Source organism: Ovis aries, chromosome 15 (assembly GCF_016772045.2).
Source record: "Ovis aries strain OAR_USU_Benz2616 breed Rambouillet chromosome 15, ARS-UI_Ramb_v3.0, whole genome shotgun sequence".
In the NCBI taxonomy this organism is placed as follows: Eukaryota; Metazoa; Chordata; class Mammalia; order Artiodactyla; family Bovidae; genus Ovis; species Ovis aries.
The window spans coordinates 43,445,727-43,470,722 of NC_056068.1; the positions used below are offsets into that span (position 1 = coordinate 43,445,727).

General features: G+C 46.6%; 1 protein-coding gene across 8 annotated transcripts in view; it reads left to right on the top strand.

Annotated features, from left to right (window-relative positions):
* Positions 1 to 24,996, top strand: part of DENND2B (DENN domain containing 2B) — a 166,791-nt gene that overhangs the window by 35,981 nt on the left and 105,814 nt on the right. For 2 of the 8 annotated variants that reach the window (XM_027979402.2, XM_042233081.2), the window contains exon 2: positions 8,746 to 8,834. The gene's annotated coding sequence lies outside the window, so the exon portion shown is untranslated. Of the gene's footprint in view, positions 1 to 8,745; positions 8,835 to 8,904; positions 9,183 to 9,441; positions 24,135 to 24,996 lie in introns of those variants that run through there. The other 6 variants (XM_060399940.1, XM_060399942.1, XM_027979404.2 and 3 more) reach the window with 6 other exon arrangements.

Below are 24,996 nucleotides of genomic sequence, written 5' to 3' on the forward strand. Positions count from 1 at the left end.
GTTCTGGTACAATTGTCACCTAAGAAATTAAAGTTGGTATAATGTACACTATAGACTTAATTTGGATTTCATTAGTCTTTCCCATTAAGGTCCTTTTTCTGTTCCATGGTGGAACGTAGGATACCACATTACATTTAGATGTTGTGTCTTAGTCTCCTCCAGTCTACGGCAGTCCTTCAGTTTGTCCTTGTCTTTTATGACCTTGAGATTTTTGAGGAGTACTGGGCACATATTTTGTAGAATGTCCCTCCAGATGGTTTGTTTAGTGTTTTCTCAAAATCAGATTAAGCTTATGGATTTGTGGGAAGAACACTACAGAGGTGCAATGCCCTTCTTAATGCTTCATGTCAAGGATACATGATGCTGATGTGTTTAATTACTATAATGTTAACTTTGATCACTTGGTTAGATATGTCTCCCAGGTTTCTCCATTGACAAGTTCTTTGTAATCAGTACATATTTCTGAGAGAGATACTTTGAAATTGTGCAAGTATCCCATTTCTCTTTAAACTCTTACTAATTTCAGCAAAACAAAACTAAAAGCAAACAAAAAAACATATATACTTTCTTAAGCACTGGCCTAGTAATGAGATCAGTGAAAAGGGGGCTAATAGATGGCTAACTTTTTTTTTTTTAATACACGTTATGATAAATATAAAAGCATTAAAAATTTTAAAAAAATATATATTCTTATACCACTTATAATCATCTTATAGTCACGAAAACCTTGTCTTATAATCACAAAAACTTTGGACTGCTCTAAGGTGCTAATGACCAAGGGGTTTAGGTTGTATGGTGATATTGTTGATCCCTTAGTAGGATCATGTAGTTATAGCCATGTAGTTGCAGCATTGTCATTGGTTAGTTTAGTTGGTTGGTTTCTTTAGTTCGTATGTTAACAATTTATTAATTGTACAATGTACGGAACCCTAAAGTAGGCTCAGGTTAAGACATAGGCTAGTAGGAGAAACGAGCTGAACAAGCCTTGGTGCACTAAAATACAAGGCAGTGAACATAGCAGGCACTGGAGGTGTAGGCTGTTCTGAGGAGTACAGTGGGTGGGAGTAGGGCATCCAGTTGGATCTGGGAAAATCAGGGGAGACAGCCTGGAGGAGGTGATATGGTCTGGACCCACATTTCCCACTGCTTTGCCTAGATCTTATTCTGAGGGTTACTCCTTTCTGAGGCTCAAAGTTTTTCCTTGGTTACATCGCGGAAAAGCCATTTGAGTCCACATTCCCCTTATTCCTCTATCTCCTTTTTCCTCACTTTGTACCCTGTCTCCCCCATCCTGATGGTTCAGTCATGACAGATAAGATCTTGGTTGAGCTTGGAGTTCTGAGCCGAGTAAACACGAGAAGCCCATTCTGGAAGGCAAATGTTTCTTCCAGAGGGAGTGAAGGGTACTGTCTCCTTGGTCCAGTCGCTTTTGGCCCCAAGATTGTGTTTATGTGGCCCAGTGTTAAAGTGCTTGGATTTAACAAGGCACAGTGTTCAGGGGCCTGTGAATTTGAGATTCCAGAAATTAGCCCATGTATAGTCTCTCCAAGAGACAAATAGATATTCCAAGAGACTGGATCAACGTACTTGAGTCTTTTGTGTCCTGGGGATCTGAACTTTGAGCTTCATGTTGAGGATTGTGAGCTGAGTGGAGATGGACGAGGGCTGGAAAGCTGGCGCGTGGAAGGAAAGCGTGCTCAATCCAGCATTAAGAGGTCCAGTAGCCACTTCACCACAGGGTGGTGGGATCTAGGGTCACTATAGACTGTACCCACACTTTCCTAGTTCAGAGCCTTGGGGTTAGAGGGATGGGTAGGAAATGGGTCAGAGGCAGGTGGGATTAGAGCAGGAGTAAGGACCTTTATGGCAGAAAGTGAAGAGGAACTAAAAAGTCTCTTGATGAAAGTGAAAGAGGAGAGTGAAAAAGTTGGCTTAAAGCTCAACATTCAGAAAACTAAGATCATGGCATCTGGTCCCATCACTTCATGGGAAACAGATGGAGAAACAGTGGAAACAGTGTCAGACTTTATTTTTGGGGGCTCCAAAATCACTGCAGATGGTGATTGCATCCATGAAATTAAAAGACACTTACTCCTTGGAAGGAAAGTTATGACCAACCTAGATAGCATATTCAAAAGCAGAGACATTACTTTGCCAACAAAGGTCCATCTAGTCAAGGCTATGGTTTTTCCTGTGGTCATGTATGGATGTTGGACTGTGAAGAAAGCTGAGTGCCAAAGAATTGATGCTTTTGAACTGTGATGTTGGAGAAGACTCTTGAGAGTCCCTTGGACTGCAAGGAGATCCAACCAGTCCATCCTAAAGGAGATCAGTCCTGGGTGTTCATTGGAAGGACTGATGTTGAAGCTGAAACTCCAGTACTTTGGCCACCTCATGTGAAGAGTTGACTCATTGGAAAAGACTCTGATGCTGGGAGGGATTGGGGGCAGGAGGAGAAGGGGACGACAGAGGATGAGATGGCTGGATGGCATCACCGACTCAATGGACATGAGTTTGAGTGAACTCTGGGAGTTGATGATGGACAGGGAGGCCTGGCATACTGTGATTCATGGGGTCGCAAAGAGTCGGACATAACTGAGTGACTGAACTGAACTGAACTGAAGGACCTAGAAGAATTTCTTTACATAAAATTCAGGACTTGAGCAAAGAATGGATATTTCTGTTTCTCCAGGAAGGCTGTGAAGCAAAGTATGTGCAGCAGTGGCTAGCACACGAGATGTCCTGCCAGCTATGGTTCTTGAGCAGAGGAGGGCTGGGGTTGCCATCTGGAGGGAGACATTTGTTTTGTCAATTCAAAGCCCTGGTAGACCTCATGAACAGGCTGCTTGGTTGGCAGTAAGCAGATTGCCTTCCAAGAGAACTTAGATATTGCCAGTTCTTCTGCTTTGTAAAGGCTGCTTTGTCTCAGACTGATGGCTAGGAGTGAGTCCCTGGCAGAGCTGCAGTTTTCCTCAAAGCACTTCCCGGGCCCTTTCCTAATTTCCCCATCTGATGTTTGGTGTCTTTCTTCTCTCTCCAGCTCTTTTTAGGGAGGAAGCCTGAATATCCCATCTTTCCCTCCAGGAAAGGTCGCCTTTTGTTGTTGGTGGTCTTCTGTCTGATCCCAGACAGATGACTCTGCTAAAAGGATTAGATGAAGACTTTGTAGCCCCTGAAACAAGAAATCTTTCTGCTGCTTTGGACTCATTCAGGATCAAGGGGACTGGGTGACTAGGATAGAACCACAGGTCTGGGTGACTGCGAGAGAACAATACAATAGGACATTGACACTAGAAGGGCCCACTGGAGAACCGCTAGTTCAACAGCCCAACAGCCATCTCACTATCTGCAGGAAAAGGCAGCGGTCCTATGGGGCACAAGGACTTGCTCATGATCTCGCCGCCCTGTAACCGGGACCTGATGACTCTCTCTGCTCCTGGATTTTTAGTTTTTCCCTTCTTAATCACATTGCCACTCAGAGTTAGAAAAGGATAATTGTAAAGTCCTAAAGAGCTCTTGTGGAAACCTGCCTACTCACATGGCAGCCAGAGCCCAGTGTTGGAGAATGGGTAGGACGCATGGGTGGAACGGGGTGTCCTCGGCGGACATGCTGCTGGAGCTGTCTGGTGGGCATTGGGAGCTAGGCTCCCTAGAGGCATCTGAAGTTATACTGCATCTCTTAGGCATTCTAGGATCCAACTAGTAATGTTGAGATAGTTTAGTTGCCAAGTCGTGTCCGGCTCTTTTGTGACCCTGTGGATTATAGCCCACCAGGTTCCTCTGTCCATGGGACTTCCTAGGCAAGAATAGTGGAGTGGGTTGCCATTCTCTTCTCCAGGGGATCTTCCCAACACAGTGATCGAACCCATGTCTCCTGCATTGGCAGGCAGATTCTTTACTACTGAGCCTCCAAGGAAAACCAATATTGAGATAACAGCAGCTTTCTTTTCTTGAATTCCGATGCTCCCAAAGTAAAGAGTGACTTTAAAAGATTTATTCTGCTCCTGTATTTTCACATTTGGCATTTCAGTTTATAAAGGGACAAGAATAGAATCTCATCTCTTATATATATATATATATATATATATATATATACATATTTATTTATTTATTTTATTTTATTTTTTTCCCTCCTCTCGAATTCTTCTCTCAAATTCTTTCATCTTATCGAGGGGATAGCTGTTTCTTCTTCTTCTTTTTTTTTTTTTCTAAGCATCTTTTTAAATGATTTATTTGACACTTTAATTCATTGCCTACTCTGAATGAAATATGAAAGTGGGTAGATTTCAAGGGGCTCACGACTGGGGGAGACAGGAGTGCAAGTAACAGTGATAAAATTATATAAATACCATGATAAAGGCATCTTCAGACTGCTGTGGGCTTGCAGAGTAGACATAGACAAACAGATCCTGCCAGGAGATCAAGAACTGTTTCACAGAGGAGGTAGTAACTGAGTTGGGCCTTGAAAGTAGTTGGGCAATGAGAGGCACTCAGAAAAAAGGTAACAGTGTGAGCAGTCGGGGGAGGAAGAGAAAAAAAGTGCAGTTTCAGAGCAGCAGGCAGTGTGCTGCGCTTGTGCCTATCCTGGAGTGGTAGTGGTAGGGGAATATGGCAGATGAAGCCAAAGGGAGCTCAAATTTTGGTGGTGACGTCTGTCATGGGAGGGGTTTGGACTTAGTCACACCGCTGTTGCTGTTAGTTGGGTCTTAATTATTTTTCCCCCAGAGAGTAGTTTTCAGTTTCTTTTTAGTAATGGAAAAACATTTATTTTTTTCAAAACAGTATTTATACCCATCTCCAAATTATATAAAACATAGGATGGCATTTTTAAGTAAATGTGTATTTTCAGTAAGCATAGTGACCTGCACAGTGGAGGTGAGAGAAAGCATTTTTGTGCTTGAATGGAGCTGACCCTAGAGAACCTTCTCATCTGTGGGCACTGGGCAATTCCTGAATCCTGCACGGTTTGGCAGTGACTGTGCTGGTGGAGTGCCTGTGAGTGGGCTCTCTGGGAATGGGAAAGACTGTAAAACCCTGGAGTGCGTCCCCAGAAGAGTGACCTTACGAGAGAAGTTCTGGGAAACAAACCGCAGGGAGACTTTACAGGAATTTTTGGTTGAGCCCACAGGCAAGGCACATGAGGAAAAGAGATGTAATTATAGTTTGTAAGTCTATGAAAAGATGCAATGAGTGACATGAAATAGCCGTTCTAAGTTTCTTCTTCCTGTTGGACAGGAAGGAATGGGGGTTTGTGCATTCATGCAGCAGATTTTTACTGCGTGCCAGCTGTAAGCTGGGCCCTATACTACATGCAGAGAATAAGGTGGCTAGCAAAGCATTCAAGGTTCCTGTTCCTAAGGAACCTGGGGGGAAGCACATTATGGCACAAGGGAGCAATTACAGATTATGGTGAGTGCCATGGAGGGTAAGTCCTCATTCAGACTGGAGGGTCGCAGACTTCTCTTAGGAAGTGAGAGGCAAGTTGAGCTGAGTAAGATTCAGCCAGGCAAAGACTATGGCGTAGGGGAGCATCTAAGGCAAAGGGGAACAGCCTGGAGAAACTCTGACACTTTAGGGAACTAAAAGGCCCACAGAGCTGGCACCCAGAGGGGGAGGGCAGGAGAGGAGGCTGGAGAAGAGTCATACAGGGCCTTAGAGGGACATGGGAAGATTTTTGATTTTACCCTGAATGTTGGGGAGCGACTGGATTGTGTTAAGCAGGAAATGACATGATCTAGTGTAAAAGGGTGATTGAGACACCTCCGTGGAGAATGGAGCTGTGAGGGTAAGAGTGAAAGCTGGGGCGGGCAGGAGGTTTTCGTCGCAGTTAAGGGGAGAGATTGGGGTGGCAATGAGGTGCAGAAAAATGGACAGATGAAAGATACATCTAGGAAGTAGCATTGTTTGGAGTCGGTAAGTGGATTGGCTGCAGACCAGAAAGAAGTAGGGATGCACAAAGGTACCTCCTTGTCAGTACAAGTCTGCATGGGGACTCCCAGCAGACCACACAGGTTACAGGTTCCTGTCTTTCCGGAAAGGTCAGGTAGGATTGGTCTGAATTCAGCCTTGCAGAGGCAGCAGGATTCAGCTGACCTCTTGCTCTGCCCAGTTCAAGGAACTTACACACAATAGCAGCACCCAGCAGAGATTGCGGTTCTCCCAGTAGTGGGCACTTACTGTGTCCCTGTCTGGGCCCCTCTCCCTCCGACCCAGGACAAGGCCCTAAGGAACCACTATAACCCCTGTGTGCCACTAGGGGGAGCATGGCCTGCATTCTGTGTCAGGTCTGGTCTGGAGGCTTTTTGAAGTTTGCATTACTTTAGAGAAGAGACTGACTCGTATCAGCTTTAGTAATCCGCCCTGACCCTTCATGCTCCTTAGAGGAATGCCTGGTATATGGTATTTGTTGTTTAGTCGCTAAGTCGTGTCTGACTCTTTGCCACCTCATGGACTGTAGCCCACCAGGCTCCTCTGTCCATGGGATTTCCCAGGCAAGAATACTGGAGTGGGTTGCCATTTCCTTCTCCAGGGGATCTTCCTGACTCAGAGATCAAACCCAAGTCTCCTGCATTGCAGGTGGATTGTTTACTGCTGAGCCACCAAGGAAGCCCACTCAACTCAACTCATGAGTTGGTATCATAACTGTGATTAGTGTCTTATTGTAGAAATGAATGGGTATTGCCTCTTGTTTCTCAGTATGGAGACTGGGCAGGTGGAATGTGCATTTTAGGGATCAGGAGAAGAGCAGAGGACTGCCTGTTGGGAACGGGACAAGGGAGAAGGTGAGTGATTTGATGGTGTTGCCCTTGCCCTTTCATCCTGTCCTTCACGGATGGGGGACGCTAGGGCCTTTGAGGAATTCCTGAGTTGGTACTTGGGGTGGGGTGTTGGATTGGGTATTTCTAGTGGCTGGTTGAGTGTGCCCTCTTTGACACTCTGGTTGCTCCACTGATGCAGCAGTGTCCCCCACTTAGGGTTGGTGCCACCCTGTTATTTCCTGCTGGATTTTGTGATGCTCCTCCTACCTTATCTCCTGCGTATATTTACCTTTTAAACTAGAGTGAATTAAAATCTTGTTTTAAGAAATTTGCTATAATACTGAAGGTTAGTCAAAAACACAAAGATTCTGCAAGGGGTCTCTGCATTAAAGATTCCATCAGGAAAAAGTATGGGACTTCCTTGGTGGTTTAGATGGTGAAGAGTTTGCCTGGAATACAGGAGACCCAGGCTCGATCCCCGGTTTGGGAAGATCCCCTGGAGAAGGAAATGGCAACCCACTCTAGTATTCTTGCCTGGAGAATCCCATGGACGGAGGAGCCTGGCAAGTTACAGCCCATGGGGTCACAAAGAGTCGGACATGACTGAGCAGCTAACACATATTGAAAAGTATCTTCCTTGAGCCTCTGTGTCCTTTTCTAGGGGCCATGTCTACTGCCCCAGGTTTTTGTCTGTGATGAAGAGCAGCTGAGATGAATGAAATTCTCAGCTCAGTGCCTGATTTAAGGAGAATGCTTTCACACACATCTTTTCATGCTTATCCCAGACCTGTCACTTGCTCAGGGGATGGGTTTTATGGGTAAAAGCTGGAAGGCTTGGTGACTTCCCAAGGGCATATGGCTGTCACAGAGCCCAGCACTGCCTGGTCTTCTGACCCTGGCTTTGTCTGGTGCCCTTGGAACTGCTCTACTTAGTACAGGAAAGAGAGCTGAAAGGCTTGGGTATTATTTCTAGATCAGCTGTCTTCTGGTTCTGTGACCTGGGGCAAGTTATTTAACCTCTCTTTTAGATTTTTTTTAAAAATCTGTTAAATTAGTATGATAACAGGAATCCTAACTCGGGGTCTATTGGGTTTGAGAGATGAGCCAAGATTGGGAGAGTTTTTTTGAAAATTGTAAGGTGATGTATAGCTGTAGGGCAGGACTTTTTTTCTCTAATCTGTGCACCAGTATGTTTCACATCTCGTAGAGGCTATCTCAGAGCCTTCAAGGCTGAAAGGATGGTAATTGAGCCTGTCTTATCATGACTCAGAAGGAGTCTTTATCTTCCCCAGGGAATCCAGCCTTGATCTCATGACTGGCTGTCAAAAAAGTTGTTAGTTTGTAAGATCAGATGGCAGTGGACTTTAGAGGAAAGTACCAGGCTAGGGGGCAGCAGATTGGTCTCTACTGTTAGTACTTCGACTGCCAAACTAACTTTGTTACCGTGGACTAAACATTTGATCCCCTTGAGCCTCAGTTTTCCCATCTATAAAATGGTGATAATAATGGTGGCTCAGATGGTAAAGAATCTGCCCACAATGCGGGAGACCTGGCTTCAATCCCTGGATAGGGAAGATGCCCTGGAGAATGGAATGGAACCCACTCTGGTATTCTTGCCTGGAGAATTCCGTGGACAGAGGAGCCTGGTGGGCTACAGTCCACAGGATCTCCAAAGAGTTGGACAAGACTGAGCAACTAACACAATATGACAATATGTTTCAAAAGGTTTTGAGGATCAAACAAGATAGATCCTGTAAAAGACTATTACACAATAGAAATATGTACCAGGGAGTTAAACTTTGAGGACTTGCTGTGTTCCAGGCACTGTGCTAGCTCTCGGTCAGGACTGATGCCATTTCTGACTTGGACAGCAGCTCGCAGAAAGCTTGGGCTTTCTGCATCTGTGTCGTGTCTGATGCTCGGGCTGTGACTCTGGATTGCCCAGGATGCTTCCTGGTGCTGACTGAGTCTTTCCTCTCCATCGCAGGGAGATGAGAGGCTGCTTCGGCACCGGCGCTAGCAGCATGTGTCCCTGTGCTGGTTGACGTCGTCGCCCCAACCTGGGCAGGCAGCAAGGTAAGCAGAGAGGCCCGCCCAGGCGAGCTCCTGAGATGTGAGTGCATTTCCGCCTCAGCCCGCTGCCCGGAAAACCCCAAGTGCACAAACAAGTCAAGGCAGGGCATCTGGGTCCTCCCTACCCTCGCTCCAGGACCCAGAGGAAGGGCTGGCTTCCCCTCCAAGCGTTCCAGCTGACTCCTTCCCCCCCTCACCCCCCTCCCCAGCCGGGACTCTTCCAAGTTATAAAAAATGAGACACTGGAGGGGAACAAAACAAGTCCACTCACTGTCTTCTCCCTTCTCCCCTCTGAGCTGCTGAAGCGAGTTCCCAGGAGCAGCCCAGAGCCCTTGTCTGGCTGGAAGGGAGGTAGGAGGAGTGGAATGCGTGCGGAGCCCGAGCTGATCAAAAGACAGTGCTGTTCCGTGAAAGCCTCCCAGAACTGAGGGAGAGAGGGGGAGACTGTGGGGTGGGGGGAGGAGAGGGAGGGGGAAAGAGGGAAGGGGAGAGGGAGGGAGGGAGGGAGAGATCGGAGCGAGCGCTGGCGAGAACAGGGTCTCCATGACGACTGGCCTGGCCGGCCAGCAGTGCTCCGCTTATTTGGCTGGAAGGAGCGCCACGAAAGGTCAGAGGAAGGAGCTGTGGGAAGCTCGCAGCAGGTATCGGAGCCGGAGCGAGTGGATTTGGGGGCCGTGGGCTCCCTAACAGACTGTGGTGTGAGCCAGACTCTGCCGAGAATGGAGTGGGCAGGAAAGCACCGGGACTTTCAGGTAAGTCAGCTCTCGGCTGGGATTGTTTTTCCTCCTTTCCTGGCCGTAGTCTTGGGCTGTTTTCTGGGAGGCCGGCGAGTGTCTGTATGCTCTGCTCTGCTCAGGGTTTGGGGCTCAGGAATGATGTCATGCTCCAACAGTTGGATTCTATTAGCTTATAGAGGAGGGAGGCAGCCAGTTTTCTTGACTTTGCAAATCTAGCTGATCTCACTCTTGCTGAACCTGAGGTGTTTAGACTTCACTATAGGAATCATCATCTTACTTTTATTTAGCACAAAGGCTCAGGAAATTTTACGGGAAGAGTCTTTTATGTAGGGAAAAAAAAGAGAATTATCATCACTCCCGCAATGTGTTTGTAGTTCTTACATGGAAACTCCAGTGTCTTTTGAGTGGCTGGGTTTGTTCTAGTGAACACTGTTGTCTTTTGGTGCTGCTATGTCTGACCTAATGAAAAAAATAAAAGCTAATTAACTCAGCTGGGAGCTGCAGTGAGCTCCAAGTCTCTCTGGGGTAGTTATTAGGAGAGAGGGGCTGTCCTAGGGATGTCTAAACCAGGGCCAGTCTCTCCTCTCTCTCTGTCCCCCAGGTAGGCTGGTAAGAAGCAAGCTGTCCTCCTTTATTATTAATAAAATCCATCACAGGTTTTCCTAAACAAATGTATGGGGTGGAGGCAGGGGGCGTCAGGGGGTGTGGGACCTGTTAAGAGGTTCATTATCCCGATGTTTCTGAGTGGGTTGCTGCTAAGAGCTGGGTTACCTGAGGAGACCTGAAGTGCTGTGGTTGTGCTGAATGGATTTCCTGGTTAATGTTTGAATCAAGTCTCAGGGCATGTGGTGTCTCTGCCACGTACTCCTTCTACACTGTTTGTCCTGTGTTTCAGTAAAACTTATCCTGACCTGGAGGACCGGTGTGTGGTGAGCGCAGTGTGGCCTCGGGGAGAGGATCATTCCAGAAAGGCACTTGTATAGGTGATGGGATCGCCAGGGTTGTCAGTGATCTCAACAGGAGGTTTCATGCGGCGGACACTCCCTGCAGTGGAGACCCCTCAGGAGGCTTCAGCCGTGTTATGTCTTAAACTTACTCCTGGGCCTCAGGAGGCTCGATGGCTGCTTTTGGTTTCCCTGTGGGATGAGGGAACAGCTGCGGTCCTAGCTCTTTGGTTTTTCTTCTTGAACTTTCTGAACAGAATGTCTTTTGTACTCCAGCACACAATGAGGGGCCTTCTGATTAACTTCGGGTCAGCTTGCCAATGAAAGCACTGGCCGTGTCTCGATTCGGGCTCCCAGAATGTGTACATGCGTGCATCACTGTTGTGGCCCGAGGCTCCACAAGGGTGAACTCAATGGCCCTGCACCTCGGACGGGCCACTTATTAAGCGGTATTTCCTTTTATTCCATTCTAGGGCTCCTCTGCTTGGTTGACACCTCGATTAACTGGGGGGATGTGGCCTGGTGCTATTGGCTGGGACTCAAGTCAGGGGATATGAAGAGGAGTCGTTGGGCCTTTTAGTGGGCAACACAAATCCAGGATCTCAGTTCTCTATTTGTGTGGATGTAGTGGGGCAGCTCCTTCAATTTTATGTCCCTCGCTCATGTGAAGTGGAGAAGGCACTGGCGACCCACTCCAGTACTCTTGCCTGGAAAATCCCATGGACGGAGGAGCCTGGTAGGCTGCCGTCTATGGGGTCACATAGAGTTGGACACGATTGATGCAACTTAGCAGCAGCAGCAGCTCATGTAAAAAGGGCCAGCAGATGCTCTTTCTTCTGGTGTAGCAGAATGATAATAGCTTGGGGTTTAGAAGACTTGAATTGTGACTAGGTCATGCTACTCACCGTTCAGGTAGCCATTGGCAAGACTCTCAACTTCTACAACCTTCAGATTTATTGGCTGGTGAGATGGAGGTAATGATAATAGTTCCTCCACAGTACTGTTGGGAGGAGCAAATGAAACAGTTTCCACGGAAGAAGTTTAAACCAGTCAAGACCTATATAATGTAAGATGTTATGAGCTGACCCTTGAAGAATAGTCCCTCTGTCTTCTGGAAAGTCACTTTGCTCTCTGTTCTGGTTTTCCCATTTATAAAGGCCCCTCTTCTTTTTTGCATTTATAAATAAAAATGAGAAAAACCTTTGAAAACTTCAAGATGTTAAAGGAAACATACAGGCAAGTTTAGTAAGAGTGATGTTCACTGTAGGCTTGGAGCCTTGTAAATGATCCTTGAGAGATGGAGCTTTCCTTGGGTCCCCTGATTCACGTGTTTTCGTTCAGAGGAGAGGGATTTCAAGAGACCCCTTGGCTTTTCCAGTGTCCCACAGGTAGCTGCCTGGTGTTTACAGAGTCATAGATTTTAGGAGCTGGAAGGGAAGCTACTAGTTGCTAGGGCCCGTTCCCTCATCCTGTTAGGTTGTGCTGGGAAAACTGTTCTGAGGGAGCCCAGAGGCCTTTCTCCTCTGTCCTGGGTTTTAAAGGCAGGGTTCTAACTGGCAGGAAGAGTTATTGCTCTGAAAGGTCCTTGGGGGGCTGAGCAGCTCTCTTAGGAACCTGTAGCTATAGTTTAGAGGGAAACAAGAAATAAAGAAAGAAATGAGGAAGTGGGAATTCCAAGGGCAGAGATACTCGATATGCCCTGGGACTGTGCCAGGGAACAGAATCGCAGGGGAGCGGGGAGCCTCTGGGCAAGGGCACGCCAGCTCTGTCCTCGGGGACACTGGGAGGCTCCTGGGTACTAGGCGGGAACAGGGTAGAGGGTAGAGGCGGGGCTGGTACCCCACCTGCAGCCGCAGCTCTTGTAGGGCAGGGGCACACCTGGCAGCCAGGCCCTGGAGTGGTGCCTAGGAAGAAGCCCATGAACACATTAAAAAAAAATAACAAAAAACCAACAAAAACAACAGAGCCTTCTTTTCCAGGTGAGTCTTGTCACAGCAGCCTCGCTAGCCTGGGGGAAGCTGTCCACAGCTTAGCGCGGGTCTGCAGCTGTTTCCCGCTCCTTCAGTCCAGCTTCCCAGAGCTGAGTCACAAATTGGACCCCTCCATGTTCCTTAAGGATTAAAAAGTAACATTTCTGTTCTCACTCTCTCTCCCCCACTTCTTCTACTGCTCTTCCTGCGCTCTCCGGCCCTGGGCTCCTTCTGTCTACAAAATTAGAATTATCAGTAACCCCGGGAAGCTGAAACTTTGAAATACCCTGGAGGACAAGCCAAGGCCATCCTCAGTTCTGCTGGCTCTGCCCCGTCCCTGGAATGAAGGGCTTGGGGGTACCGTTTGGAGCAGTGCCCTGACTCCAGATCTCATGGCCATCCTGCTGGCTGGGGACGAGGAGGGGTGTGCCCCAGTCCCCACCTCACTGGATTCAGTGAACTATTCCGGGAGACCCCCCGGTCACTGGAGTGAGGTGGAGGGTCTGAGTCCTGGGCCTTCCCAAGCCCCTCCCTGTGGGCTGGTGGGACTGAGAGGCTGAGAGCACGTGGTCTGTTGCTTCTCTTAGCTGTTACCTGTCAGTGCCCTGGAGGCTCCTGATGTTTTGTGTGGGGCCCAGGAGAGTTTGCTGAGAGCCAAGCAGAGGGAAAGCCTGGAGCCTGGAGGAGGCGGAGGCCAGGCAGCAGCCCCCCAGGGCTTTGGCTTGTCTGCCTTCTGTGCCTCCACCTTCACTGGGGGAGGGCCCATCTGCTGACAGATGAGGGAGTTCTTTGATTTAGAGGAACCATGGAAAGTGGAGAAGGGGCCAGGAGGGCATGAGAGAAGGGAAACAATGACCATCTGGTGTGGTCTGCAGAGATCTCTCTCTCTGTGGGAACATGTGCTTTAGTGAGTGCCTTCTAGGGGTGGGGAGGGAGGCCCTGTGCTCTGCTGGGGCGGAGGTGCTCTGTGCACCTGTCCTGGTAGGTGGGGGGTGGGGTGGTGAAATGCTGGGTAAGTCTGTCTTGGGAAAACATGCCATGTGATATTGTCTGATAGAAAATACCAGGGTTGGGATGGAGGTCCAAGAGGAAGGGGATATATGTAAACATATAGCTGATTCACTCCATTGTACAGCAGAAACTAACACAATATTGTAAAGCAACTCTATTCCAAAAAAAAAAAAAATCCAAGGTCTCTGTCTCTAGCCATAGGCCTAGAAAGACTGGCCTGGGTGTGTGTGTGTTGAGCAGAGAGGAGGATGCCGAATGAGTCCAGACTACCTTAGTGAAGGATTTCGCCAAGATCCATTCTCTTGTTTTTTCCTGACTCTGGTATACTGTTGTTGAGGGGGTGCTGAAATGATCACAGTACTCTTCTCATCTGAAAGCTGCACTGTCTATATAAAGGGTGAATTATATGCAATCAGGATATGAAGCCTTCGTAACCAAAGCTGACTTGTTCCTGAGAGTTTGTCATGAAACTACCTGTTTCTCAGAGATCCAGACTATATTTCTGTGTGACTTGTCACTGAAGGGGATTTGTATGTGAGTTGGCAATTGGCTAATAGGAAACGTCACAGTGAATGAAGGACCGTTTGAACTTGGGTAAAATGAGATGAACACAGGGTTATGGAGACAAGCTCTGAAGCAGTAGGAAGACTACTGGAAGGAAACAGGAGAGAGGCCCTGGGAAGGGGACTGGGGGAAAGGTAGTTCTCAGGGATAGGAGGGGTGACAGAGGGGGTACCTGGACTAACCTAGAAGGCCCTCACGACTTAGCAGAAGGCTGGTTTGCCCCCAGGGGGCTCACGGAGACAGCTTTGTGTAGGTCCTAACAGGCACCGGGAGGGCAGGGGTGGGTGGGGGTGGCTGGCACTGGGGTTGACACCCCTGTTCATTTGCTCTCTGACTCGGAGACATCCCTGGTCTCCACATGTTCTCTTGGTCTGTTCACTCATTTAGTCAGTGAATCCAAAGGGTCTGGGCCAAGAACTGGGAAAGATAAAAAAAAAATCAAGTGTGAGATTTATCATACACACACACACACACACACACACACCCTGTATTACATGATTTATTATGCTTATTTCCTCCCCAGTGTGAGCCTCTGTCCATGTGACTGAGAAGGAGCACAGACCTACTGAAGTTTTAGGTTTTGATGGTAGGGTTAATGACTATTCATGCTTTAGACTGGGCGAAAGGAAGAGGGTCCAACTCTTAGACTCTGATTTGAAGCACTATTTGCGTGATGGAAGAGAGCCAACTAAGGACTGGAACTAGGAGGAGGGTGAGGGTTCTAGGCCTGGGTGGCAGCTTCTCTGGGAGTGTCGGGTGACGGGGTGTGTGTGCAGGGGGTGGGGAATGGGAAAAGGGAAATGGGAAAATTGGAAAGAAAACTACAAAGTCAGCTGGTTTCTAGAACTCTTTAGCTTTGTGTGCTCATTTGTGTCTTGGAACAGAGGCTCCCTTATTGAGTTCTGACAACTGAGTTTTATAGATTGCTTTTAAGGGAGTCAACCTGTAATGTGTGTGTTCAACTCTCAGTGACTATTAGATGCCCAGTGAGAGTGTATGGTGCTGCCTTTGAGCAGCTCTGATGAAACTATTTACATATGATACTAGAGTATCTTATAGGCAGTCTGGTGAGGTGATTAAGGGCTGGAACTCGGGATCTTAAATAAATCTAGATTTAGAACCTGATATTACTATTTGTTATCTGTGTGACCTTGGGTAATTAAACTAATCTCTCTGAGCCTCAGTTTTCTGTGAGGCATCTGTAAAATGGATATACAGTAAGTCCCCTGTATATGAATGAATTCAGTTCTGAGAGTGCATTTGTTAGCCCGATTTGTTCAAAGTCCAACAAAGTTAGCCTAGGTACTCAATTAACATAATTGGCTGTATAGTACCGTATAGGTTTATATGTATATACCTACATATATATATATATATATATATATATATATATGTATATAGGTTTATAGTACTTTTCACACAAATAATACATAAAAGACAAACACAAAAAGTAAACATTTCAAATCTTACAGTATAGTGCCTTGAAAAGTACAGTAGTACAGTACGATAGCTGGAATCCAAGGGCTGGCTTACAATTCCATCAGGTCTTCACAAGGATCAGTGAAGTCATCCTCTTGTAGATCTAGCTTGAAATAAATATACTGTACTACTGTACTCAACACAGTACTGTAAAGTACACAAAAGTACAACCACTTGTAGAGGATGCCAGATGTGTGAACAAACTTACATGACTGTGAACACACGTTCCCATCTTCGAAAGTTTGCAACTTGAAGGTTTGTACATAGGGGACTTCCTGTAATGATAGTTCTTAGCTGGTTAGCGTTGTGGTGAGGATTGAATGAAATGATGCATGTAAAGCTCTCAGCCCAGTGCCTGGCACACAGTAAATGTTCAACGCTTTCCATTATTGTCATCAACTTAGAGCAGCACTTTGAAGAGACTATGGCTGGCATCTCTTAATCAGGTTGGGGTTCCTGTGTTAGGAAAGTCAAATCAGATCCTTCTTTTAGAAGGAGTGTAGACTTTGCATTTTCTTCCTCTTTCTGTCAAGACCTCAGGAGAGTCGCTAAGTGGTCCTTCTTGACCCAGCTTCACAGGCTCAGCTTTATCCTTCTGAAGGAGGCTTACCTTCACAGTCAGGGGAGTCTAGAACTGCTTTTTGCTTGCCCCTCTCCGACAGGCCAGCCCAGGTGGGACCTTGAGGTCCTCTTTAACCCAGCCCTGGAGGCCCTGTCCAAGCTGGCTGCCCCCAGTGCTCTGGACACTGGCTACCCTGGCACTGCTCACCTTTCTTCTGTGAATTCTCTGTGTCCTTCAAAACCCAGCTAACATGGGCTTTGAGGCTGGCTCTGGAGGTTCACAGTCTGGCTCTTCCTCTTACTACCTGTGGACCCCTGCAGTTAACCTCTATAAAACCTTAGTCTCTTCATCTGTAAATTGGGAGTAATATTACCCATCCCAACGATCTGTTGCAGGAGTTAATTTGTATAAAGCACTTAGCTTGGTTTCTGGCACACACATGCTCTCAGTAAGTGCTAACTGCTGCTGTTGTTGGAGATGTCTCCCTCCTAGGAACGTCTCTGCCTGCATGCAGCAGGAGAAGGAGCCCTGGCCTCGTAGTAAGCAGATCCGAGTGTTAGTCCTAGGCTTCAGCTTCCTTTTCTAGCAAGGGGGATTGGGATTGGGTGTTTTCGTTGACATTCTGACTCGGCACTTGAAATGCATCTTATCTTTCCAACTAGATTCCCTAAAGTCTTATGAAACTGAATATAGTAGTTGATACATTTTATTTCCTCAAATTGACCTACGTATGTAGTTTATGCTTTAAAACATATTTGAGTAACTTAAAAAAAAAACAAAAACCATCAGCTGGATTCTGGGAAACGTTCCGACTTGGTTCTTTTAACTTGGAGACTGGGAGCTTGTTCTCAGCTGCACAACAACTTGCAAAGAGGCTCTATCTCTTAGTAAGCTAGAAGGTCTCCCGGGTCAGTAAGAAATAGAGGTGGTGGTTTCACTTAGTGCCTCTGGAAAAATTTTGGTCAGTAGATGTTTGGAGTACTCATGTGCCGCAAAGACTTAGACCAGCTCTGGGAATAAATTCTGTCCACAGTTTCCCTCTCTCAGTGGAGAAAACTGGCAAGTGTTTTCTGATGGATCCTCTCTCCTGTAGATCCTAGAGTGAGCCGCTTGTGCTCAGAGACAAACCTGTGTGTTAGGGGAAGAGCCCTCCAATGAAAGAGTGATATCCAGACCCGGGTCAGGCTGTTGTGGTTCACATTCAGGCTCTGCTACATCCCAGCTCGGTCACCTTGGGTAAGGCACTTAGCCTCCTAGGACCCAGTCCCTCGTCTGTAGAATGGAGGTGGTAATAGTACTATTTTCATAGGGTCGTGGCGAGGTCTAAATGTCAAGTGCTGAGAATAGCACCTCATATCTAGCACTTCATGCAGTGTGAGCAATGATTGTTATATTTATTATTCTCTTCTAAGTCAAGCAGAGTTTGATTCTGAGTGGCTAGTCTGTCTGGTTTGTTCTGCTGAGAAATGTGAGGTGCTACCCACTTCCTCTATGTCTTGGACAGATATCTAGTATCAGCAGGGCAGTAATATGTGTCCCCTATCAGTGCATGGACTTCCCAGGTGGCGGTAGTGGTAAAGAACCTGCCTGCCAATGCAGGAGACTTAAGAGACATGAGTTCGATCCCTGGCTCAGGAAGATCCCCAGAAGGAGGGCATGGCAACCCACTCCAGTATTCTTGCCTGGAGAACCCTATGGGCAAAGTAGTCCATAGGGCTGCGAAGAGTCGGACACGCCGGAGGCGACTTAGCACATGTGCTCATTATCAGTGCATGGGTCGTAGCTCCTGTACCTTGCTTTTATAAAGAAATATATAGGCTAGAGGGGGAGTCTGGCCAAAAAAAGGAGCATCTAGGTTGAAAGGACCTTCTCTGATGAGTCATGCGTGTTCTGTAGCAGAGCCCTGGGTGAAAGAGTAAGGTGGGAAGTGGGCTGAGGGAGAATGTAAATTCAGGGGCAGAGAGAGCTTGTGAGTGGTGAATATCCCCAGGCAGGTGGTTGCAGTTCAGACAGTGAGTTGTAGGAGAGGCTCCTGGCACTTTGTCTTCCAGGAGACAGGTTGCCTCCCCAGCCCCAGGTGACATTTGTCTCCTCACTGGACTCTGAGACCAGTCTCAGAGGAGCGGTGGGTTGGGTCCAGGAGATTCTAACCTGTTCCTCAGAAGAATGAGTAGCTCCAGTAGCTTGGTGCATCTTATCTACAAGTGTAATTATAAAGAGATTGCCTTTTTCAACGGCAAGAAATGGGAACTTTAGCTGCCAAATTTAGCAGCACGTTTTAAGTCCCTCAAATCTCCTTTGAGTGCTACCAAAGCTCTCAGCTTTGTTGTTATCTCTTGTTGAAACAGTCTGGGAAGGTCACATCAACAGTGCCAATTTATGGGCCTGCCGAACCCAGGCTGGCCTGGGGCAGAATGGGGAGTTCCTGGGAGTAGGTGCTTCACAAATTTTCCCTTTGAGTGAGGCTGTTTATAATTTAAGGTTCCTTTTGCTTCAGAAGACCAAACTGCGGATTAGGGTCAAACGTCTTATTTCTTCCGCGGCCTTACTTCTGTAGGCTCCCAGAGGCAGGAACTCAAACCCTGCAGTAGCTCCCTATATACACTCAGGGGAGGCTCAGCCTTGATAGTATTTTCAGCTGCCTAAACTATGCCTGACTCTCCTTACCGGAGGTAAGTTTTCTTGGTGCAGATTTTGTGCCAGACTTCCCTACCTTTTTTAGTTTATTGGCAATTTTTGACCTCCCATGTGTTCTGAAGGAGTGATGAAAAGAAGTGAAGACCAGAGGGTGTAGAAACCACACGTGAGGTTTCGTACTCATTTGTAGAGATCTGAGAAGAAAGTCAGATCCACTTGTGCCTAGATTTTGTCTCTTGGCAAATGGATGCAAATAGGGAAAGGAAGTGAAAGAACCTGACTGACCCTGGCAGCTCTCAAGAAGTGTGGTGTTTGAATGCGAAAGGAGAATACCTGGGATAGCTCAGTTAACTTGGCAATGGCAGTGGCCTTGGTTTGCAGTCTGTGACTTGACTCGCTCAGAGAACTGAGACTTTGGAATCCAGAAAGAGGGCCCTGAAGTTTATTTTCTTTGTTCCTCTCTCACCTCCAGATTTATTCACCAGTTTGGCTTCAGACATAAATGGAAATGCCAGATAAATTGCTGTCTTTGAGATGGCTTGAGCAGCACTGTCCTCTCTGGGTCCCGGGCTCTTTGGGTGGGCATCATCGCTGCCACTCAGGGAAGGGTCACTGCTCAGTTGTGCTGGGAGAGCCGGCTGTGAGGATGCTAGTGGTAAGAAGGACTGTGGGTTTTCTTAACGCTGAGTAAGTGCCCAAAGGGAAGTGGCAGGGGCCAAGCTAAAAAGAAAACAGTGAGGAACAGCTGGAAAATTGTGTTGTATTTAGACCTCATTGAATACAAACAGACAAGTTTCTTCTTGAAACCCACATCTGTTTGGTGAACCCAGGCAGGTTTTATATGCAATGCTACCCAGACTTCTTTTCACCTGAAAAATACCCAAGGTCAGATGTCTACATAGCTCTGCTAGAAAAAGTTGAGCCCTGGGAAGCTGCAGAAACTAAAGGATAAGACCGTGGAGTTGTGTGCATTCTACCATGATAAGAAAACTTAGTGGGGGGAGAAGGCAAGCTGTGGAGATTGCAATACCTGTGACATCATCCTGGCCAGCAATAGCAGTTAATGTCAGTAGGGGAACTGGGATGGCTTTATCTGTTTGTGTTCCCTTAGAGTTTATTTCTCCTCAGTCTTTTCTCTTTTTAATTTGCAGTCTTTCCCTGAGATCCCCTGGAGGGCAGGGAGAGTGTCCAAATCTGCCTCTTTTGTTTAGAAATGTTATTTATTCATTCATTCATTCAATATGTCTTTATTGAGTGTCCATCCTGTTCTTCGTTTCTTGGGCTGCCCTTGTGGCTCAGCAGGTAAAGAATTCACCTGCAATGTGGGAGACCTGGGTTCAATCCCTGGGTTGGGAAGATCCCCTGGAGAAGGGAATGGCTACTCACTCCAGTATTCTGGCATGGAGAATTCCATGGACTATTCTATGGGGTCGCAAAGAGTCAGACGCCACTGAGTGACTTTCACTTTCATCCTGTTCTAGGCACCATTTTCTATGCTGCAGAAAGTGAAAGTGAAGTCACTCAATCGTGTCTGACTCTTTGCGACCCCTACCAGCCTCCTCCGTTCATGGGATTCTCCAGGCAAGAATACTGGAGTGGGTTGCCATTTCCTTCTCCAGGGGATCTTCCCAACCTAGGGTCTCTCGAATTGCAGGCAGACACTTTAACCTCTGAGCCACCAGGGAAGTCCAGGAAGGTACCTTCCCCAAATCTGCACATTCACAGCTTTTTCTTGTCCTTGAAGCTTCAATGTCATCTTCTCCGAGAGGCCTTCTTGAACTTCTTTTTTGAAAATAGTTCTCAAGTTCCTGTGCCTCTCTCTTTCACATCACCATTATTTCCTTCATTGCTCATATCACTGTCTTTATCTTATTTGTGATTTGTTTGCTTATTTACTGCCTGCCCCCATTTCTGCTCTACTTAGAGCTCCACCACACAAGGACTTTGATGTGTTAGTAGTTATTTCTGCAGCAAAGACAGGGACTTCCCTGGTGGCTCAGAGGTTAAAGTGTTTGCCTGCAATGCTGGAGACCAGGGTTCGATCCCTGGGTTGGGAAGATCCCCTGGAGAAGGAAATGGCAACCCACTCCAGTATTCTTACCTGAAGAATCCCATGAACGGAGGAGCCTGGTAGGCTACAACAGTTGAGTGACTTCACTTTCTTTCACCTTCCTGGAAGAGAGAACAGCAGTGCAAAGTCTTTGAGGGTAGAAAAAGAGGTCGGCTTGTTGAGAGAACAGAAAGTCGTCATTGTTAGAATACAGGGGGCAAGCAGATTAGGAGCAGAAGATGGTGGAGGCTACTTCAAGTGCAGCCTTTTGGCCATGGTAAGGAGCTTGGAAAACCAGTATGAGGTGTTCATATTCTAGGTCTGTGGCACAACTAGGGCCAAGTTGTCAAAATTTGAGAGGGATGATTGTCTGAGAGGAAGATTGAATTTGAAAAGAAAAAAAGCAAGGGGAAAGAGAAGGGCTCTGGAGTAGGGGTTGGCACGTAGCTAATTAACTAAAGGAAGTTGAATAAATACAACTCAGTTCTGCATAGTTCTTGGGATCAAGCAATATGTTTTAAAGATTTCTGTAGATTTTAGATTTGTGGTACATCATTAGCAGAATGCATGCTTACTCTCTTATACGTATTGTGTTTTACTAGGCATTTTCACTTGCATCATTTTAGCAAATTCTCACAGCAGCTGTGAGTGAATTTGTTGATGCTCTGGTGTCTACGGTTGAGGAACCTAGACTGGCTAACTTGCTTAGAATCCAGATCTAAGTCTGTACCATTCCAAAGGATGTGCTCTCTCTGACTGGTGCATTCCTCTTAATTATCTAAAATAGTTAATGAGCATTTTCCCCCTTGAATTGTTCTGTGTTGGTTACTGTCCTGTTCTCCTTTCTATCCGCTGGAAATTAGGATAAGATTCTGGATATTTGTGGATTTCATCTTTTTCTGAAAGGTGTATCTGGTTGAATGTTGAGAATACCAGTCCAAATCAAAAATTGGGCAGGGTAAGGGTGTGTGGCAAGACTTGGAAACAGATAGTCTGAATCACCTCTCTTTATCTGGGTAGGAGGAGTGATCATCTTTCTCATTAAACTCATGAACTACTTGTGGAGACAAGTAGTTAATTAAATGTTATATTATGATTCCCTCTCATTTTGCAGTAAGAAGATGGAATTTGTTTTTGGAAGATTTAAGCAATATGTCAGTAAATTAGCATTTGTAAGTAAATTCTGATGTTTTAGTCCACAGGTCTCTTTTGGAGTCTTCAAGTTTGTTGGCAATGTTTGAGGAAAGAAATTTGTTAGGCCATAACTTTCGCTCGCTGGAAATTGAACATTGACTAGTTTCTATTGATAGATACTTCTTTTTTGTGGGACTGATCCTGTTTGGATTCTGTAAATCAGGGGTGAGGGTTCTGAAATGAAAATCTACAGGGTGTTGATAAACTTCCAGTCCTTGATGTTCATGAGATCTGTGTTCAGCCTTGGTCCGTCGGCTAGATGGAATGGTCTGTGAAGGGCAGAGAAGGTGAGATTGAATTTCAGGTTTAACATAGATTCCTGACACACAGAGGAATTTCTTTGGTAAGTAATGGGACTCTACTTTTCTGTTTGCCTACCACTGTCTGTTTTAGTAACTATTTGGCTTCTGAAGGAAAAGCTCTGTGATTAGTAAAGACTCCTTGAGAGGGTGCTTTCATCTCCAGTACCTCTTCACTGAGCCTGCAGTAGATGGTCACCCCCATGAGCCGGGACACACAGATGGTCTAGTGAATGATGGAAAAGAGCTTGGTTGAGGTCAGAACTTGAAGTGCTTGAACCCTCTGGAAATTGTCCTTCTGAAAGCAAGAAAGGAACATACCTGGATTTAGTTGGTAAAAAAGAAACCCCCATGTGGCGCTAATAAAGTGGTAAAGAACCTGCCTGCTAATACAGGAGATGTGAGAGATGAGGGTTCGATCCCTGGGTTGGGAAGATCCCCTGGAGGAGGGCATGGCAACCCACTCCAGTGTTCTTGCCTGGAGAATCTCATGGACAGAGGAGACCAGCGGGCTACAGTCCATAGGGTTGCAAAGAGTCAGACATGACTGAAGTGACTTAGCATGCATGCATGCACACAGGCAAAGAAACCTGTGAGACCACATGGAAGATAGAATTAGAGGGGGAAGAAGCATGTCTGTCTTATTGGGTGTAACTGGAGAGCCTGATGGGCTACAGTCTACGGGCTGTGAAGAGTCGGACATGACTGAGCACAGCACAGAGAGGTAATATTCTAGTCCCTCAAAATTCATTTAAAGGAGACTATAAGGGAGGTCTGGATGGTGGGGAGGGAGGGTCTGACCTCCAGATGACAGAGTTCTCTAGGGCCTTAAGCAGTGGTTTTCAGACTTGAGCTGCTCCCAAACTCACCTGGGAAGCTTGTTTCCAGTTCAGTAGGTCCGAAGTGGGGCCTGGGGATTTGCATTTTTAACAGGTTTCTAAATTGCTACTGCCACCACTGCTTGGAAAGCGTTGCTTCCCAGGCTTAGCAGCTGAGAGTCTGATGTTGGTGAGACGGCCAGATCTAAATAGGTGAGCCTTCCTTTTTAAACTTGGGCTTCCCTGGTGGCTCAGATGATCTGGGTTCGAGCTCTGGATCAGGAAGATGCCCTGAAGAAATGAATGGCTACCCATTCCAGTATACGTGCCTGGAGAACACCATGGACAGAGGAGCCTAGTGGGCTGCAGTCCATGGGGGTGGCAAAGAGGCAGACATGACTGAATGGCTAACGCTTCCACACTTCCACTTCCTTCATTTACTTGGAATTTCATGTCTATACAGTCTCCTGGGTCGCTAACTCCATAACATCAACAAAGCCTGGTCAAAGTTCTTGTCCTCAGTCTCTAGGATTCTTCTGGCAATATCCCTGTCACCTCCACATGAGGTTTCCAGCTGTGTGCTTGTCTGTAAACAGCTGTTGGCTAATTTTTGGAAAATGCCCTTCTTGGGCACTGTTTTCGGAGAGGTGACCTTTATGCCAGGATAAAGTCTCCCCTGCCCTTCAGCACAGCCTACTGGCTGGCAGGACTGTTTTCAGGGACTGCGGGCAGGCTCTGCACTGCCTGCGTTCTGTTGATTAGTCAAGTTTACACAGGACATGCCTGGGAGATTATCTCTTTAGCCCAGGAGTTGAATTTCAAGGGCAAAGTCCACAGTTGGCACCTGATAGGCTGAGAACACCTGGACGGGAGGATTTCATGTGGCTTTCACTCAGCCAGGCCTCTGTGCCTCTTCCCACAGAGGTCAGGTTTTCTGCTTGTCTGCTGCCCAGGCAGGTGACTTTGGAATTCTTCTCCCAGAGCCTCATGGTTCCAGGCATTGCCCCTTGCTATCTCTTCAAGGGCCTGCGGCTCCAGGTGAGACACTCGATTTAGTAAATAAACACAAGCTGCCTTCTCTTCTGTGGAATTCTGTTTCCCCTTGATTCCTTGTCTGTGCTTGCCTCTCCCCTGAAGGGAGGATCTTCATCTCTCCTGCGTGGCCAGTGACTCTTTGATTTTCCCAGGACTCTTCTTTGTTTAGCTTCCCTCATTATTCCAGGATTCTGTTTCGGTATGGGAAGGGATGTTTAAAGGTTACCTGATTTTCCTCTGCCCAGCCTTTGTCATATCGCTGTACACATGGAAGATGATAAATTTTGTAAGACATGCTGGGATAGAAGAAGGCTGCTGGTAGCCCTGAGCCCTGGTGCTGCCCTGGGTTGAAGAGGTCTGCTGAGCTTACTGATGGGAACTCTGGTCCAGTCCTAGGTGCAATAGGGTAGAAGTGAGAAAACTGAGCGCCCGAGGTGGCCGAGCTAGGACTGGACTCAGATCTCCACTGCTGCTGATTCAGGGCATTGCTGTCTATACAAGACAAGAACTGTGAAGTGGTAACATTTCAGATTAGCAAGCATGCACGAAACTCTCTCTCAGCCTAATTTTTGTTTAAGATTTGTTTGTTCCCCTCTCTTCTTTTTTTGGGAGCAGAAGTAATATATTTGTTCTAAAAACTTTTACAAAACAGAAAAATATATAAATCTGAATAGGAACCCATCCTTTAAACCCATGCACCAAAAAATATAATCATTGTTAACAGTTGAGTAACAATGGATTTTTTTCTACGTTTGCATATACACTTATTTCATCTTTCAAAAAATGGTGATACTGTAATAAAAAAAAAAAGCATTGATGACAGTGTGGAGAAAGTTAGAACCCTTATATATTACTGGTGAGAATG